Source organism: Protopterus annectens, chromosome 12.part0, assembly GCF_019279795.1.
Source record: "Protopterus annectens isolate FY-2018-M chromosome 12.part0, PAN1.0, whole genome shotgun sequence".
NCBI lineage: Eukaryota > Metazoa > Chordata > Ceratodontiformes > Protopteridae > Protopterus > Protopterus annectens.
Window position 1 is genome coordinate 1354377273 of NC_056746.1, and position 15539 is coordinate 1354392811.

Consider the following 15539-nt stretch of genomic DNA (forward strand, 5'->3'; position numbering starts at 1 on the left):
TCATCAGGCACCATGATGTCACACATACCACACCAAAATGGCAGTTTTAATGTATCCTATCATACACAACTGGCTACTTTTTTCTTTAGGCAATCCCATAATAGAACTGCCACCATGCGCTTCTTGCCTAATAAGGGTACGACCTCAGCACTGTGGTGCGGCAGACCTGGCTCTGTGTACTTTATATTTCTGCCATAGTTTATCATTCATGAATTAACTGCTTCAGATTATTAGTATAAATGAAGTCCTTGCAGGTATAGATAAGGGTTAGAGGCTCACTGCAAAGTATCTTGCCTTGCAAACCTGCAGGTGGCAATTCTTTAATGTGTTGGCCTTCTTAGCACATATGTCTGACTGCATGCTCAGTGAAAACGTACTGAGTAGTTTTTGATGAGTATGACTTTAATTGCACAGATTACAGTGATGTTTGGATCAAACCAGCAACTGGTATAATAAGTACCCATGAGTTGTGTTTGCTACAATGATCAAGCCATCTGCACATCAGAAAAGGGTGCCAAAACCAATGACCTAGAAATGTGATAAAAGACTTTAACTGTTACAGATTATGAAACAGAAAAGATTCAAAAGCAGCCATATGTATAAGGAATTAAAAAGTTATTTTATATTCCAGTCACAGAATCTATTTATATTTATGTATCATTCTTCACATGATATATTATTAAACAGCCCATGGGAATGAATGGAAAACACTAAAAAGTGAATAAAATTTAAAAAAAAAATTAAACAAGCACATTAATTGAATATGGGTGGGGATGCTTATGCTAGTTAAGTAAAACATCTCTTACTGTATGTTAGAGCAGCGTTGTCGCCTCACAGCAAGACGTTGTCCCATTCGATTCTCAGCTAGAGCGTCTTCTGTGTGGAGGCATGCGTGAATGGGCATGCCTTCGTTGAAGGTTGTGCGTCAGGGCTGGTAACTCAGCATGTAAAAATCCACTACCAAACATTAGTGGACCGGAGTTCCACTGTGGCGACCCCTAACCGGGATAAGCCGAAAGACACAACAACAGCTGTATGTTAGAGCTGGTGAAGGTGAACTGTGACCCATGGCTTTACTAATTATCATGAAATTTATTGCTTAATACATCATATATTGAATAAGACACCACTCACACATTCCATATTTATGGACACTCACATATATATGTATGTGGTTTTATTCATATCTGTATACTTTAATAAAACACGCACACACACACACACACACACACACACACACACACACACACACACACACACACACACACACACACACACACACACACACACACAGTCAAACAACAGAGTTGATACCAAACAGAAATAGCAGTAATCAGGTGACACGGGGAAATGGAACTTTCGGTGTCATTCTCAAGGGACCTTAATACGGGCTGGGCTGTCAAACTACAGGAAGCAGACAGTATTTTTCCTTTTTTTTTTTTTTTGTGTGTGTGTGTGTGTGTGTGTGTGTGCGCACGTGCGTCTGAGTCTGCATGTGTGTATGTATCTGAGTGTGTAGTACGTGTGTATGTGTCTGAGAGTGTATCTGTGTGTGTTTATATGTGTGTGTGTGTGTGTGTGTGTGTGTGTGTGTGTGTGTGTGTGTGTGTGTGTGTGTGTGTGTGTATCCTGGCGGATCTTGGCATACTGGGGGCAATGCAGCAATTGCATTATGTACACAGATAACCCTATCCTCCTATCACCATGACTACAACCTGTGAGAGATGCACTTATATAGCCAAACTGGAAGCAAAGCTCTCTCCAGGCAAGATTGTGCTAGACAGTCAAGAGGAGAAGGTTAACTCCTATACTACACCTCAAGCAACACATAGCTCTTCAAAACTCGCGCCACCAACATCCACACATAGTAACAGTAAACCCACTTATGCAGAGGCCCTTAACATTAACTTGCCCTGGCAACAAGGACCTCCGAAGCTGAAACTCAAACAAACATCAATCACAACCAAAGTGACATATAGCTCAAAACACCAGTGTGCCATCAAACAACAGCCCCTAAGGCAAGACAACGTACCCAACACTTTCGTCATAGGTGACTCTGTAGTCAGGCCACACTGATGTCTCACTCACCAGGCTGAACAAGGAGAAAATTACTGTCAGCTGCCTGTCGAGTGCTAGGATCTGCCACATAATGCATGCATTCAAGTCACTCCACAACAAGTACAAATATGACTCCGCCGTTGTCCATGTTGGAGTGAATGACTTGAGACATACCTCCCTGGACTACATGAAAAGAGACATGGAAGAGCTCTTGGATCATGTGACCCAGGCAGGTATGACCCTAGCCCTGAGTAGCATCCTGCCTTTGCCCAGAATGATACCACAGTATAAGGAGAAAATGACTGACTTCAACAACTGGCTAAGTTTCTGGTGTCATTCAAGAGGGATAAAGTATCTGTCTGCCTGGGAAGACGTGATCGACAGACCACGATGCTTTGCCAGAGATGGTCTGCACCTGTCGACTCTGGGATTCAAGTTACTGGCCAAGGCTCTTGCCACTCCTACAGTGTCTTTTTTTAGGCAAGGCTCAAAAGACAAAGCCACCACCGTAAACAGATATAAGCATGCAAAATCTGAAGGTAATGCTACTCAATGCTCGAAGTCTAACCGTAAAAAGCACTCTTTCAAGGCACTCCTAAAAATGGAGAACATCGATATCTGTGCAATAACTGAGACCTGGTTCAAGGCTCCAGAGAGCACCCCTACAATACCAGGTTACAACTCTTAGGACACTTTTCGGCCACCAAACCAGGACAGAAGCACTAAAGGCAGAGGAGTGTCCATATTCACCAAGGATATTCACACCTCCAGGCTTAATTGCCCAACACAATGCATCTGAAATTCTACAGGTGCAACTAACACTAGGTATCCCCCATCATGCCCCAAGATTCTCAATACACGTTTCTAAACATACTGGAAAATATTAAGATACAACCAAACACCCTAATACTGGGTGATTTCAACTACCCTGCTATTAACTGGGAAAACTACTTGGGTGCCAACACCTTTGTCCAATGGTTCTTGGAATTCATAAATTCCAACGCCCTGGATCAACTAATCCATAGTCCTACCTGGGACTCAAATATCCTAAACCTGGTCATTATCAGCATGGGAGATTGATGCTCCAAACCAGTGGCCACCCCCTCATTGGTCAGGTCTGACCATAAGCTAATCATCCTTGATGTCCACATCCCACCCCCACCCCCCAGTAGGAAAACCTCCTTAAAAAACTTCTCCAATGCCAACTTTATGCTACTCAAGTCAGAAGTGACAAACTTCATGACACCCATGCAGACAGGAACTGAAAGTTCGACTGCTGAATCTTACACTAAGGCACTAAGACACTGTATGAGCACATTCACTCATGCATGAATCATGCCATTCCAAATAGAACCAAGATGCTCTCCTCCAAAAAAAGGAAGCCAATCTGGTGGTCCCCTGCTATAAACAAACTACAATAGAAGAAATAAACTGTTACAGAAAAAAGGAAAATCCCAGGATACAAAATACTCCCTTACCAGCCTCAGTAAGAAGCTGAGATCGGTCATAAAATCCTCCAAAGCTAGATATGAAAATAAAATTGCCAAAGATTCCAAGGACAACCACAAGGTATTCTATAATTATGTCAAGTATCTAAATGCCAATGCTCAGATCTGCTCTGAGCTACAACAGAATGGCATTAAATATACTGATCCCAAGGATATTGCCAATATTCTGGCAGATCGATTCAGTGCCAACCTCACCCCCCTGTCACCCCCTAAAAAGCCCATCTCAATACCAAAAGATTACCAAATTCTGGTAATCACAGCCACACAAGTAAAAAAATGCACTCTTCAAAGCTAAGAATACAGCATCCATGGGACCTGATGACATTCCGGGCTGTGTACTACATGAACTTTAAAATTAATTGGCATCTCACTTAAGTGTCATGTTTAATCATAGCCTCACCTCAGACTTCGTGCCCAATGAGTGGCGCACAGCTACAGTTATCCCAATCCACAAGGGGGGATCCACCTTGGATCTTGGGAACTATCATCACATCAGTCTGAAGAGCCTAATCTGCAAAGACATGGAACGCATTATCATGGAACTTATAAACGAAGACAATGGCAACCTTCAAACACTTGACCCCACCCAGTTTGGTTTCATAAAGGGATGATCTTGTCTCCTCAATCTGATTGACTTCTTTAGAATTAGTCTCCAGAGCCATGGACGAGGGTAAGGCGGTCCACACAGCCTATATGGACTTCGCCAAGGCCTTCAACACCATTCCCCATTTTAGAATCCTAGATAACCTTACTAAGTTGGGCATTAATCCCTATGTCACTTGATGGGTTGCCAGCTGGCTTACTGACAAAACACACACTGTAAAAGTAGTCGACTCAAAATTCATCTCCAGACAAGTGACAAATGGAGTACCTCAGGGTTCAGTCCTGGGACCGCTCTTGTTTGGCATCTAACTCTCTGAAGTACAGGCCAGCACTAAGGGACTTTGGCTAACAAAGTTTGCAGGTGACTGCAAACGAGCCATTATTGAATCCCCAAATGATGTGGATATTCTACAAAAGAGCCTTACAGAAACAGATGCTTGGTGCCAGAAATGCCAAGAAATGTATAGTTATCCCCTTTGGGAAAAAACATGTACCCATGAATTACCACATAAGTGGCAGTACACTTAACACCAGAAGTGTGATAAGGGACTTAGGGACACAGGTGAACAGTGGTTTCACCTTCGATAACCACATTGCCACAACAGTCTGGAAATCCTTCTATGTGGCACACCTCATCACTGAGGGCTTTTCATCTAGAAAAAAAGAGGTCATTGTCCCACTGTACTCATCCCTCATTAGACCCATTATAGAGTACAGTGCCCCATTTGGTATGTACCTCACAAGACATCTGCAACAACTGGAAAGGCCACAGAAATACCTCATTAAAAGAATCACAGGCCTAAAGCAGATGTCCTATGCTGACCATCCAAAAAAACTCCAGCTATACTCTGTCGCATATCACTCACTCAGAGGTGATCTCTGCTTAACATACAAGGCCATGTCAAACCCAGAGCTGTTGAACATGCTACACTTAAAGAAATCCCAATTCCTCAGAGCCACATGCTCCAGGGATCTAAACCTGGTCATCACAATGAATAAAACATGCTGGAGGGATAGGTTCCTGACCCATAGACTCCCAATACTCTGGAATAGACAGCCCATACATGTCAAGCTGAGCGCCTCTTTGGCCCTTTTCAAAAGGAACGTTGATGATTGGATGGGAGATAGGAAATTCACCATGGGAATCACGTCAGTCGCCCTGCTAGACAGGGGATGAGGGAAATAAATATTCTGGGAAAAAATAGCCAGATAATTGTTATGGCTAGGCTTGTATAGGCCCTAGGGCCGATAGCCTAGTACCAACCTATGAACCTATGAACCTGCTTTATATTACCAACCAACCTGCCAGGTCTCATCAATATTTGGGGAGATATAAGTGGACATTGCAGACAACCTACTTTATATATATATACCTACCTAAATAAAACCATCTCTCTTCTCCTTTCTACTCTTCGTACTATTTGTCTTTCTTTTCTCCTCCCTTTACTTCTCTACCTGTTATTCTGCATTACTTGCTCTTTTATTCTCACCACTTTCTATTCCCACATTTTTCCCTTACTCTATTTTCACTTTATTCTCCATACCTTCACTCCTTTGTTCTATTTTAATCCAATCAGTATTTTCAACTGGTTAATTGAGAATTCGACTGTATTGAGTGTTTTAGTAACCAACTCTTGTAGTAGTTTTTTTTATTTACATTGAAGAGTTTGCTATCTTTTATTTTTAATTTTTGCTTGCAAACTCTATTACTAACTCTAATATTTTTATTATAATGAGTATTGCTATTACATTTTTGTATGATAATTTTTTTGTCTCTGAATGTATCTCACTCTGTGGTGCTTTTCTCCCCGGGCCTCTACTGAAAATGGAAATTTCTCCAGCTAGACTTGCCCGGTCAACAAATGTAAAATAAAAATAAAATAAAAATAAAATAAATAAAAATATAACAAACCAGCCTGCCAGCCCTAATCAGTATTTGGGGAGATATAAATGGACATAGCAGAGAACCATCTTTATATAGCAAACCAGCCTGCCAGGTCTCGTCAGTATTTGGGGAGATACAAGTGGACATTGCAGACAACCTGCTTTATATAACAAACCAGCCTGCCAGCTTTCGTCAGTATTTGGGGAGATATAAGTGGACATTGAAGAGAACCGGCTTTATATAACAAACCAGCCTGCCAGCTGTTTTCAGTATTTGGGGAGATATAAGTGGACATTGCAAAGAACCTGCTTTATGTAACATACCAGCCTAACAGCTTTCATCAGTATTTGTAGAGATATAAGTGGACACTGCAGAGAACCTGCTTTATATAACAAACCAGCCTGCCAGTTCTCTTCAGTTTGTGGGGAGATATAAGTGGAAATTGTAGAGAACCTGCTCTATATAACAAACCAGTCTGCCAGCTCTCATCAGTATTTGAGGAGATATAAGTGGACACTGCAGAGAACCTGCTTTATACAACAAACCAGCTAGCTAGCTCTCATCCGTATTTGGGGAGATATAAGTGGACATTTCAGAGAACCTACTTTATATAATAAAACAGCCTTCCAGCTCTAATCAGTATTTGGGGAGAGATTTCACATCACTGGGTAAACAGAGCTCAGCATCTTTATGTTCTTATATGACAGCTCCCTCTTAATCTGTGACAGATAACGTTGCATCTCACAAAAGATGGGCATTGGAGATCGATGGTTGATAATAATTACAGCTGGTGGCATGCCTATTGGTACAGAAAATACCTGCCTGCAACATATGAGGGGACTCGTATTAATTTGACAGCAGGTTTGTAAAATTGTAGGTGATGAAGCTGCCAAAATATATGAAAGTGCTTGGCAAGTGACCATCTTAATAATAGTTGTGCTTTAAACTGACAGGCAGTCAAACAGAAAAGTAAACTCAATACTTTTGTAATTGGGATGCCCCAGTACATACTACATAGTTTGTCTAAGACATGCATACATGAAGTCTGAGACAAAAAAAGGGACATACAGGCTTGATCTGTGTCTAGGACTTGTTCCCTTCATGCATGATTCTGTAGCCATGACAACTGTCAGCTGCAACGCTCCAAACAAATTGTTCCATAATAAAGTGGATGGCTCTCTATCTAGGTTTAATTAGAAGTAATGATTACATCCAAAGAAAATCATAAAATAAGGGCAAAGTGTATTATTACATGCAGCAGTGAAAATGTACACATGCATTTATGAAAAACATTTGTGCAAGAATGGGGTAAGGATACATCTGATGTGTAACAGCTCTGCCTATAATACTGAATGAAAGCTCTCTGTCAAAGCTGCAGGAATAATCATATATTTCATGCAACAGTATCCTCTGAAATTATACAGAGCTACACCATTCTTAAGTATGAGATAAAATGCATACAAGATGCAGTACAAAAAATAAGTTAAATAAATAAATAAACTGTAATGACACAAAGCAGTTAGATGCTTAATTTTCTGGTCATTTTCAATTTGTTTTGAAAACTGAGGGTCACAAACCTTCAATGAAAGGAATTTGACTAATTTCTTGATATATAAAAATATCTTACTTACTGGAAGAAGATGGCAGACATATTTTCTGGCTGGCTAAACACCATCCATATCGGCATGCTAGTTATTCAGTCTGGATAAAGTGCCAAGTACTTAGTACTCGGGGTGCTAGAAGTCTGAAGTGTAAGCAGCTGGAACTGTCACAATGGTACTGATTTACACATGCAGTGATCAACGTTCCAACCGTGTTGCTGTGAAAAGATAATGTTCTGAGTTTTTCCAGGGCTAGACATAAGAGGTAGTTAACTAGCAGTGTTTTAATAACTTTTGAGGAGCCATCTTCCGAGGATCTATATTAAATTATCGAATGCTTAGAAAAGAGAACAATGATTTATTGACCCCATGTAAACGAAAGCTTACAAACTCGAATGCTTAGAACAGCAATTGTTTTCCAAGGGAAAAAAATCTCTGTTCCAAAAAAAAAAAAAAAACACATAAAACATAACAATAAGTGGGGGGTTTCGCCCCACACACCCCCTGCCCCCCACAACACCCCTACTTAAATATATCAACTCTGAGATCGCACTACAGTGATGAAAACAGCAAAGTAAGGGACGCGGCCAAGTGATTTCTTTCCCAGGGAAAGAATTCGCTTATATGCCGCTTCGTCATTTTGCCTTTTCATCTTTTCAAGTTCGACCAAGACACATTCGAAAGAATGCATCTTCAGTCATCTAATAGGAACCCACTTCCAACATATATACATAAAAAATATGTCATAGTGTTACAAAACTCACCTAATTTAAATTGTCCTCTTTCTTATCTTATTGTTGCAGTCTTACATCTGATATCTTGTCTTTCAGCACAGTTTGCTATGAGGCGCACACACACACACACACACACACACACACACACACACACACACACACACACACACACACACACACACACACACACACACACACACACACACACACACATATGCATCGTAACACACACATACACACCACACACACACACACACACACACACACACACACACACACACACATGTACGCACGCTCGTAACACACACATACACACCACACACACACACACACACACACACACACACACACACACACACACACACACACACACACACACACACATACACATATACACATGTACGCACGCTCGTAACACACACATACACACCACACACACACACACACACACACACACACACACACACACACACACACACACACACATGTACGCACGCTCGTAACACACACATACACACCACACACACACACACACACACACACACACACACACACTTGCATGTTTGTTCACTAATAGGTTCATAGGTTCATAGGTTGGTACTAGGCTATCAGCTCTATACAAGCCTAGCCATAACAATTCCCTGGCTATTTCTTCCCACACTATTTACTTCCTGGACCCCTGTGTAGCAGGGCAACTGACATGATCCCCGGGGTGAATTTCCTTTCTCCCATCCAGTCATCAAGGTTCCTTTTGAAGAGGGCCAAAGAGGTGCTCTGCTTGACATGTATGGGCAGTCTATTCCAGAGTATGGGGAGTCTCTGGCTCAGGAACCTATCCCTCCAGCATGTTTTGTTTATTGTGATGACAAGGTTTAGATCCCTGGAGCTTGTGGCTTTGAGGGATTGGGATTTCTTTAAGTGTAGCATATCCAACAGCTCTGGGTTTGACATGGCCTTGTATGTTAAGCAAAGATCACCTCTGAGTAGACGATATGTGACAGAATATAGCTGGAGTTTTTTAAGGTAGTCAGCATAGGGCATCTGCTTTAGGTCTGTGATTCTTTTAGTGAGGTATTTCTGCGGCCTTTCCAGTTGCTGCAGGTGCCTTGAGAGGTACATACCAAATGGGCCGTTGTATTCTATAATGGGTCTAATGAGGGATGAGTACAGTGGGGCAATTACCTCCTTTTTTCTGGATGAAAAGCCCTTAGTGATGAGGTGTGCCACATAGAATAATTTTCTGACTGTTGTGTTGATGTGGTTATCGAAGGTGGGACCACTGTCCACCTGTGTCCCTAAGTCTCTTATCACACTTTCGGTGTTTAGTGTACTGCCACCTATGTGGTAATTCATGGGTACATGTTTTTTCCCAAAGGGGATAACTATACATTTCTTGGCATTGAGCTTGAGCCCATGGCTCTAGCACCAAGCATCTGTTTCTGTAAGGTGCTTTTGTAGAGTATCCACATCATTTGGAGATTCAATAATGGCTCCCAGTTTGCAGTCATCTGCGAACTTTGTTAGCCAGAGTCCCTTAGTATTGGCCTGTACTTCAGAGAAGTAGATGCCAAACAAGAGTGGTCCCAGGACTGAACCTTGAGGTACTCCACTTGTCACTTGTCTGGAGCTGGATTTGGAGTCAGCTACTTTTACAGTGTGGGTTTTGTCAGTAAGCCAGTTGGCAACCCATTGAGTGATGTAGGGATTAATGCCCTGCTTAGTAAGTTTATCTATGATTCCAGAGTGAGGTATGGTGTCAAAGGACTTGGCGAGGTCCAGATAAGCTGTGTGGACCACCTTACCCTCGTCCACAGCTCTGGAGACTGATTCGAAGAAGTCAATCAGGTTCATGAGACAAGATCGGCCCTTCACGAATCCAAAATGGGTGGGGTCCAGTGTTTGAAGGTTGCCAATGTCTTTGTTTATAAGTTCCATGATAATGCATTCCATGGCCTTGCAGATCAGGCTCATCAGACTGATGGGGTGATAGTTCCTGGGATCCAAGGTGGATCCCCCCTTGTGGAGTGGGATAACTGTAGCTGTGCACCACTCAGTGGGCATGAAGTTATCTCTAGCTAAATCTTATTTATTTCTCATTGTTGAGAAGGTTAGTCCACTAGGCCATCCACTTTTCAGGCAAGACGCAAGAAGGTAGTCATACTGACTAGTGAAGATTTGGTCAGGTCACCAGGGAACTTGTATGATATGAAATAACACTCATGGAAATATGGTTCAAAAGATGTAGAAAGAATTCCTTTCTTTTTTTTTTCTGTAAATGCCATGCAATCTTTTTCTTCTAATTGCCACCAACTCAAGCATTTGGGATGTTGGTTTAGCATATCATCCAAAGGATGGCAAACTCAGCAGTGCAGCAGGCACACTCAGGAGCACATTGGGCACATACAGGAGCACAGCACCCTCTTACGCTACATTGCAGTGTCAATGTTGGAAAAATAAATAAAAGTACCTGCTATAATACTGGAACCCACAGTCTTCCGATCTTCCAAAACCAATGGCAACAAGAGAATGATGTGTGATTCTGACAATCTTCTGGTTTTCTCAGATTTAACACTTTTTATGCCTGTAATGGATAATCTGTGTTCTATAGCATAATGTGTGCTCATTCCAAATTGTCCTTTAGGCTGCGCCCTCACCTTGAAATGCCATCTTACCAATAGCTCTGTCTCCTGGCTGCAGTCCTGCCATTCCCCCAGCTAATCTGCATCTTATACCTCATTAGTGTAGGTGACATTTCCCATAATTCTTTTGATGATGGTTACATTTTCCTCAATCAGTGAAATTACACACTGCCAAATTGGGAGCTGCTGGCATTTCTTGGGGGGAGTACATAGATAATTAGCATTATCATGTTCCTAGGTTTCTGCATTAGTTTGCAGATCTACCATTCAGACCTCTCTCTTAGCTGAGGTCCCTGCTAAACAGAAACCTCAGAGGTAAGGTAGGGTAGTCTAAGAACTGGAAAAGCTTGCTGCAGTGGGGAAATCCCCCTTATGGACAGCCTTTCTGAATCCCAGGCTACATCATGCACATGGCACACATTCCAGGAACATCATGCACATGGCACACATTCCAGGAAAGAAAATAAATAAATAAAATGAAACAAAGAAAAAGGATATCTGCATGGCCATATACAGCAACATTGCAAATATGTCACTGATTTAACAGCACAGGGGACACACAGCAGCTGGTTTGTATCTAACATAAATACAACGGCAATGAACTGTAGGTGATTGTTCCTGCTCAGACATGGAACGTCCGAAAGCAAGTGTTTAGATTTCTGTAGGCAGTTTCAGTACTCAGATACATCTGGGTGTTCCTTACAGTACTTATCCTATACAGGAAGGAAAATCATTACTGCCTGCGCCATATACCACAATATGATACTGTGGTGGACGGACTGACATCCCAACTACATGGCTGCATTACATCATCCAAATGTCACCATATCAGTAGTGAACACACGTACAGAAGATTAATGCAACTGCTATCCCTTTCAAGAAAGAATTTCAGCTAAAACAAGAAGCATGTTTCTTTTGGAGCTGTTCACTTAGCTGACAGGCCATTCAAGATACCCAACCTGCCTAAAAGAATTTGAAAAGCACATTTTGATTTAGTCTGCAAGTATTTGCATAGTTCTCTCAGCATACAATTACAAGTCTAAAGAAAACAAAACTGTGAACAGATTAAAGTCACGTATTATAAGAAAAGATAACCCACAGACCTGAAGACTGATGTACAGCTGTCTAGGGTAAAATTGCCTGATTATAGACTAGATATTTTGTTATTATTTCTGTTTGCTTATTTTGTAATCAAGTGTGCTTTGTTAATATATGCATGTAGAGCTTCTCTTTCCAAGCTTATGCTGAAAAGGGGGGTTGTATAGCCATACTTTCATAGTCAACAAAGGTAATAAATAAATAAACAAATAAAGAAATAAATAAAACTGCTGCAGTAAATTCACACATGCTAGTTACTGACAAAAAAGGTTGGGCGCTCCTTGTTTAAAAAGCAGGTTACAAAAACAGCAATACTATGTGCTTGGGGAGTTAAGTCCTAGTTTTCTTAGAAGACTGATTTTTCACTGCTAGAATTTGTCCTTCACAGTCCCACCATAAAAGCAATTGGTTGTACTTACATTCAATAAGGTAAGAAAGCAGAGGTAGACCTTCGTGGTCTGACTTTTTCCACAATGAGCAATGCCTTCTATATGAAGTATACCTTTTTGCCATTTGCCATCTCGGTCAACCTAAACTTCCAGTCAGAAATAAATTAAAATAAATGAAAAAAAATTTCCAGGGGACCTGCACTAGCTAGTGCTCGCATAAATCACATGAAAAACAGTTATCTGACAGATTAGCTTCCATGTTGATCTAGTGCGCACACACAAATCACAAACGGCACTGCTAATTACACACTTTGCAGTTTGATGACTACATCTTTAATGAAACATAAACTGGCATTTAAATTACATACCTCTGGGACAAGAGCTTTACTGCCTTTCTGGTTCATACATCTTTAACAACTTTGAGTGAGCCTATGAAAGCCCAATAGACTAGCTATGTTGTTATAGCTTGGCACAGAACTCTTGGCTTTATATGGCTGATGTTTATGCTTCTTATATGTGAACATCTACACTAACCCGGCAGGTGTTACTAAATGAGATACGTATATGAGGTAGCACAAGTGAGATGCCAGGTTTATATCTGCAGCATTGCTAGAGTTCCTGGTTTGTAGTAAGTCCAACTCTTAGTCCATTCACTGGAGATCATTATGATCAACAAATAATATCACAGCATGTCCACAGGTATTATGATCAACTAAATGTATTCCAACTTATCCATAAGTGTCATGATTTACTGAAGATAACTTGTCCACAAGTATCATGGGCAACTGAGAATATCATAATTTGCCACCATTATCATGACTAACTGAGGATATTGTGACTTGTCCACAAGTATCATGATTTATTATAGATATCACAACTTGTATAAAAGTATCATGATCAACTGAGGATATTATGTCTTGTCCACAAGTATCAATATTTTACTGAAAATATCACTACTGTGCAAAATTATTATGTTCAACTTTGGATATCATGACTTGTCCATAAGTATCAGGATTTATTGAGGATATCGCTTGTCCACAAGTACCAAGATCAATTGAGAATATCAGGACTTACCCAGAAGTGTCCACTAAATGTTAACTTCCAAGATATATTGCTCAGCAAATAATACTCTTGATATGTGTTCTATTATGTTTCATGAGAATGCCGAGACGGTTTATAGGTTGTATGAACACTTCTGTTCAGTGATCTAAAGCTGACCGTCCAATAGTATAACAATGAAATTAAATGCTGCTAGAGTTGCTGACTCACTCTTACAGTTTATGGTTCTCACAGCAACCTAAACCAAACTGATTTTCTTCTTCTTCATGTTATTGTGAATTCTATGAGCTATGTATAACAATCAGTTTAAAGAGCTGGGTTGGTTCATAGGTTCATATGTAGGTACTAGGCGATCTGCCCGAAGGCATTTATAAGCCTAGCCAGAATGTGTTGGCTTTTGCCGCCCCCTTAGATTAGTTCCCTGTGCCTCTGTCCAGCAGAGCCACTGAAGTGATCCCCAAGGTAAACTTTCTGTTTCCCATCAACTCGTCAAGATTTCTCTTGAAGAGTGTTAGTGAGGAGTGCTGCCTAATGTAGATTGAAATCTTGTTCCAAAGCATGGGAAGTCTCTGTGACAGGAATCTATCCCTCCAAGCACATCCTATTTATTGTTGTGGTGAGGTTTAGATCCCTGGAGCGTGTGGCTCAAGGGGATATGGTTTTCTTTAGGTGGAGCATGTCCATCAATTCTGGGTTGGACATGGCCTTGTATGTCAGGCAGAGATCACCTCTGAGTAGGCGGTATGCAACCGAGTACAGCTGGAGTTTCTTCAGTCGAGCTACATAGGGTATCTGCTTGAGGCCAATGATCCTCTTGGTGAGGTACTTCTGTGGTCTTTCCAGTTGTTGCAGGTGTCTTGTAAGGTACATCCCAAATGGGGCATTGTACTCTATGATGGGTCTGATGGGTGATGCATAGAGGGGCCCATTGACCTCTTTCGATCTGGATGCAAACCCTTTTGTGATTAGGTTTGCCACATAGAAGGATTTCCTAACCACTTTGGCAATGTGATTATCAAAGGAGAGGTTACTATCTACTTGGGTCCCCAGATCCCTTATTATGTCTTCCGTATTTAGGGGGCTACCACTTATGTGATAGTTTGTGGGTACTTTGTTTTTTCCAAAGGGGATGACTATGCATTTGTTGGCATTTAGCTTGAGGCTATGGTTTTGACACCAGGTATCTGTCTCAGTAAGACCCTTTTGGAGGATGTCTGTCTCAGCCAGAGAGTCAGTTATAGCCCCTAGTTTGCAGTCATCTGCGAACTTGGTCAGCCATAGTCCTCCTGTGCTTGCCTGTACCTCTGAGAAGTATATGCCAAACAGGAGGGGTCCTAGGACTGAGCCCTGGGGAATGCCACTTGTAACTGGTTTAGAGTCAGACCTAGCTCCTGCAACTCTTACCATGTGGGTTCTGTCCATGAGCCAGTTGGCAACCCATCTCGTGACGTAGGGGTTTATGTTCAGGCTGGTGAGCTTTTCTATAATACCTGAGTGGGGAATGGTGTCAAAGGCCTTTGCGAGGTCTAAGTAGGCTGTGTGGACCACCTTTCCCTTGTCTATAGCCTTGGTAACTGTCTCAAAGAAGTCCACCAGATTTAGGAGGCATGATCTGCCCTTAGCAAAGCCGAACTGGGTATAGTCCAGTGTTTGGAGGTTCCCAATATCTCTGTTAATGAGATCCATGATGATGCACTCTATAGCTTTGCAAACCAAGCTAGTCAGGCTTATAGGGCAATAGTTCCCGGGGTCCATTGTGGCTCCACCATTGTGGAGTGGAATAACCATTGCTGTGCACCACTCTGTGGGCACACAGCCTGTGGAGAGGCTGAGTTTAAACAGTGTGTTCAGGTGAGGGGTTAGTTCATCTTTGAGCTTGTGTAGGACACAGCCTGGGACACCATCCGGTCCCATCGATGCTATATTTTTGGCTTTGTAGAGGGCTGATTTAACCTGAGTGTCTGT

General features: G+C 41.6%; 1 protein-coding gene across 5 annotated transcripts in view; it reads right to left on the reverse strand.

Annotated features, from left to right (window-relative positions):
- SLCO4A1 (solute carrier organic anion transporter family member 4A1) overlaps positions 1 to 15539 on the reverse strand; it is a 921682-nt gene that overhangs the window by 459128 nt on the left and 447015 nt on the right. Inside the window, exon 1 of one of the 5 annotated variants that reach the window (XR_006367161.1) lies at positions 12546 to 12658. The exons of the other annotated variants lie outside the window; for them this stretch is intronic. The gene's annotated coding sequence lies outside the window, so the exon portion shown is untranslated. Of the gene's footprint in view, positions 1 to 12545; positions 12659 to 15539 lie in introns of those variants that run through there. 5 annotated transcript variants of the gene reach the window in all.